At 36.5% G+C, this 5,013-nt stretch overlaps 1 non-coding gene across 1 annotated transcript; it reads left to right on the top strand.

Moving 5' to 3' along the window:
* The first annotated feature begins 1,777 nt into the window (after positions 1-1,777).
* On the top strand, positions 1,778-1,855 carry LOC121399578. The gene has a single exon (XR_005965150.1). It is a non-coding gene; the product is annotated as a small nucleolar RNA SNORD51 (small nucleolar RNA).
* The last annotated feature ends 3,158 nt before the right edge of the window (positions 1,856-5,013 follow it).

Raw genomic sequence — 5,013 nt, 5'->3', positions numbered from 1 at the left:
AGTTGCCCGAAGTTTTCTCATGAGGCAACTTTGGGTGACTTTCGAAGAATGAAGCGCTCCGAGTGCTCCGATTTAGATTCTAGCGGCGGGAAGGTTTTCCGGGGAGATGCATGAAGAAGAGACGATTTGTCGTTAGGCAACGAAATCTCCCCAAATCTTAGCGTGTGTCACCACCCTAAAGCTCTAAAAATTAATTTATTCTAGTGGTGAAAGTTCAGTATAGTGCTCTAAATGAATGCACCACAACATTAGGCAATACATTTTAGTATGCATATTGCATGTTCATTACACAACAGTAATTGTCCTAATGAATATTGTTAACATGCCAAAAATATTCACACAAAGAACTGAGAATGGTTTATTAGACACAGAATCAGTTCAGGCTTATGAAATCCACACAATTCAGATTATGAGATACATTTATGAAGGGGATACTTCAACTGGATTCCACAAAAATTAAATAGCTAAATGTCTGTTTTTTCCATACTTGCTATTTGGTAGAAATACTAATATTACGCATCTTAAATTCATATTCTAAGGCTGACCATGTTGATACATGCACATGGTAGGCACATACAGTATATGGGCAGATTTATCAAAGTTTGAGTTTATGTGATTTTTTTTACTCTAATAAATTTGAATACCCTCTCAACTCGAATGGGAGGTTATTTAAGAAAAATTTGAAAGTCTAATATTCGATCGAATGGTCCCGACCCAAAAATTTGAATTCAAATTGAGTTTTCCCTCTGAAAAAGCATGAATGTCAGGAAGGCAATTAACATATCCAAATGGTTCAACTGACCTCTACCATTAAATTGTAAATGAACTAGGCAGATTCTAGGTGGCAAATATTCGAATTAGAACTGTTTCCATGGCCGAGGTGTGATACATGTCACATTCGAATCGGGGGATTAAAATTCGAGTGTGTAAATTCAGGAGTCCAAGTCCTACCTAAGTAACCACATCGGTCAAGGGCATGAGACTGACCTACTACCTTGATTACACACATAGGGAGGTGGGAGGTGTAACAACCTTAAGACGTAATAAAATTAGACGCCATAAGCATTAGGTGAACAGTGAATGACACTGGTTGTACAGCTGTGTGGAAGATTCTTGTTTTTAAATACTGTCCAATAAGTGGGTGTGTTACCACCACAACCAACCCCAAAACTAATTGCTAAACTGACTCTGGATGTTTCATTGAGCATTTTTGCCTTTTACCATTTTTTAATTTTCTATTTTTAGTTTATTTATTTTTTTGGGATGCACCAGATCTAGGATTTGGTGCCGGATTATGTCAAGGATTAAGTGCCTGGCCTAACTGAATCCTAAAAATCAAGTAACTCACACAAACAAGGGAGTTAAAAAAAAGATAATTAGCCTCTTATGTTCTTATTTGCATATGCAAATTGTTTGGGATTTGGCCAAATCTCAAGGCAGTGGATTCGGCACAACCATAACTTGTTTTTACACTGCTAATTGCAGGCTCAAGTCAGAGATGGTGACTGGCACTCTGGGCCTTCAATAATATGTTCAGCTAAAACATGTCCTAATATAAAACAGTAAAACTATTCAAATATCTCAGAAATCACTTAAAATAGGAAATTAATGCAAATTTGAGAGGACCACTCAATGTTTATTTCAATTCAGTTTTTAAGGTTTAGATCCCCTTTTAAGCGGTATTTGCAATGAAAGCCATAGTTAACTTTGTTACTAATGTCCTAGGCATGTTAAGTCCCCTGTAAAACACACTGAATTTGGCTGTACTATATTTAGGCTGGTTATATGATGAATAATCTAAATCACCATCTTTCGGCTGATTTGTGATGCATATTTTCTTAACTGACTATACCAGCCTGTTTGTTAAATAGAAAAAAATCATTCTATTGTGCAGAATATTTAGTTTATTTGTGTTCTTTCATAGGAAAGTGAAGAACGCTTAGCACAGTATAAAAATAAGTAGCTTTTTCCATATTTGAGGTATTGTATTTTCCTTAAAGGAACAGTTCAGTATAAAAACTGGGTAAACGGTATGTGAAAAAAAAAATGTTTCTAATAGTTAGCCAGAAATGTGATGTTTAAAGAATCTAACATAATAGTCAGAACACTACTTTCTGCTTTAGTCAACGACGACATGGGACATAACTGTTCAGTGAGTTTGCAATTGATGCTCAGCATTCATCTTAGATTAAAAGCAAACTGTTATGACTCATGTGGCCTGCCCCCCTTAAGTCACTGATTGCTTACTGCCTGGTAACCAATCAGTGTAAACCAAGAGTGTTCTGACTATTATGTTAGATATCCAGTCAGTCCAGCCTTTATACATTACATTTTTGGCTAACTATATTAGAAACATTTTATTTTGTACAGCCTATCTATTTACCCAGTTTTTATATTGATACTGAACAATTCCTTTAAAGGAAAAGGAAAGCTACGGAGGCATTTTATTGCCAATAGATTAGCTGCAATAGTGCAAGCTAGAATGCTATATTTATTCTGTAGAATGTTTTACCATACCTGAGTAAAAAGCTCTAGAAGCTCTCTGTTTGTTTAGGATAACAGCTGCCATATTAGCTTGGTGTGACATCACTTCCTGCCTGAGTCTCTCCCTGCTCATTTATAACTCTGGGCTCAAATTACAGCAGAGAAGGGAGGGGTGGGAGAGGAGCAAACTGAGCATGCTCACGCAAGGAGGTTTAAGCTGAAGGCAGGAAGCCTGATACAGATGCCCATGTGTACACAATAGAAGGAAAGAAATGCTGTGTTTCTTTTGACAGAGGACTCAGAGCAACATTACTTTGAGGGTTTACTGGTGTATTTAGGTGGACCTTTTTTATAAGGCTTACTTAGTTTTAACCTTTCCTTCTCCTTTAAGGCTTAATTTCATTGTTGCCTTAAGAAAAGTAAAATATGGCAATCACTAATTCTGTAAATTTCAAAAGGCAAAGTAAAATACTATGGTTTTTGGCCAGTATGTAAACATTATTTCTCCTTTTTGGGAGAATTGTAGCGTTCCTGTATTTGTGTTTTCGTTAATCTCCTGAATGGACAAATTTGCCACAGATACTGATAGAATAAGGGAGAATCTGCGCTCAGCCCAGCAGCGGTTATAGAGTGAATGCCTCAATCCTCTTGCATAGATGTACCATTCATCCAAAAGTATCAATGTTATAGAGAGTAAGAGAAGAGCACTCAAAATGCAGCATTAACTGCGTAAAATTATTTATTCCAGTCTCTGAGACACGACATGTTTCGGGGCCCATAAATCCCTTTCTCAAGTTGCCACAGATACTGGTCTGGAACTGTAGTACTGTGTGACAGCATTCCTCCTGTGGCACATTAAAATGTTTTGCAGCTTCTTTTCTTCTCAGTCTGGGAGGACTTGGCTGTATTTCAAACATGGTTCCGTTGTGGTTGACTGCCCCTTTATTCTTTGCTTGGCATTACTAGAACTTTCCAGAAGTCTAATACTGTTAGACTTACTTTTAATGTCTTAAAATAAACTGCAGGTATGGTGGCCCAGTGTTTACAATCTATACATGAAATAATGTCATGAATATTGTATAGAATTTCTAAAATGTTTGTTAAGCAAGGCAATGGCTGTTGTTCATGACTTAAAAAGTTTACCTCTCCCTTTCCCACTAGAATTTTACTCTTAACTTTGTAAGACTTGGGATTGGTGTTTGGCTTAAGGCTCCATCAAACCTCTTCTACTTCTGGGAAACCTACATGACATGTACTAATTAACAGTTTATATATTACTAATCCTTGCTGCCATAGCATTTCTGCTTATTTCTACTTCTACTGTCCTTCCTCTCCAAAGCTGACTAAAGCCTAACCATTTTTATTTTTATAGAGCCAACTTGTTGTGGGGAGCATGTAAGTATGATTTTGCAGTAGTCTAGAAAATATCTTTACATAGGCTGCAATGATGATTAAAACATCACCATCTTACAACTGATGCTCATGATGGATGTATTTAATCTGACTGCCATGTATTTAAACATTCTACTGAATTCTCACTAAATTGAAGAACTGGAAGTCCATGCACTGGCAATATGCAGACGTTATGGTTAATACTAATTTGTTAAAAAATCTGGGGGGCAGCATGTGACCTGAGCTTTACCCCTTGTTTACCCGGTTTTAACTTATTTTTTGTTTTTTTCTATAGCAAAACTTGTCCCTGTTTGGTATGGTAACAAAAAGCTGCAGATTCGGTGTGTGGTTGAAGATGACAAAGTTGGCACATATGTTGGAGGAACAGATCACTGCATTTGAAGACTATGTACAATTCATGGATGCTGCTTTTAACATGATCTAAATACAATACACTGATTTCATGAGGCCCCCATATGTTACAGTACTTGAATAAAAACCTTTGCTTAATATTTGTGCAACTGATGTTTATTTGGTTCTGAATGATTATTCTAAAGACTACCTGTTTGCTCTACCCAAGTGTTTCCAGTGTCAATTGCTGTAGAAGACCGATTTGCAGCATTTTAATAAGTCGAATGGACACTTTTGTAACACGTTTATGAGTACTCCAAGCACTTGCGTAGCACTGGCATTATGTGGTGGAATATAGGTACTGCACTTTAAGTATGTACAATGATATAAACCTGTTTTGTAATGTTTAGCAATGCCTATGACGTCATACTTGGCGCCAATTTTAAATGTTATATAAGTAACCACTCTAACACATGCACTGTATCCTTGATAAAGGCCCTAATGGGGGCCGAAACGTTGGAAATGCATCTAAGAATAAAATAACACAGTTTTATTCACTGGAAAATGGTGTGCGAGTCCATCTATCTTTTTGTATGACTAAAATTGACCAACGCACCCGAAGTAACTGAAAATCTGGTAAGAGTGCATACACACAAAGACTATATATATATATATATATATATATATATATATATATATATATACATATATATTACATTTCCTTACAGAGTTTTGCTTTGCCATTGGCTTTCTGCCAGGGTGCTGCCTGCTAGGGAACACATCAAT

Source organism: Xenopus laevis, chromosome 1S, assembly GCF_017654675.1.
Source record: "Xenopus laevis strain J_2021 chromosome 1S, Xenopus_laevis_v10.1, whole genome shotgun sequence".
In the NCBI taxonomy this organism is placed as follows: domain Eukaryota; kingdom Metazoa; phylum Chordata; class Amphibia; order Anura; family Pipidae; genus Xenopus; species Xenopus laevis.
The sequence above is the reverse complement of the archived record's forward strand: the minus strand, read 5'-3'. Positions and strand labels throughout refer to the sequence as shown.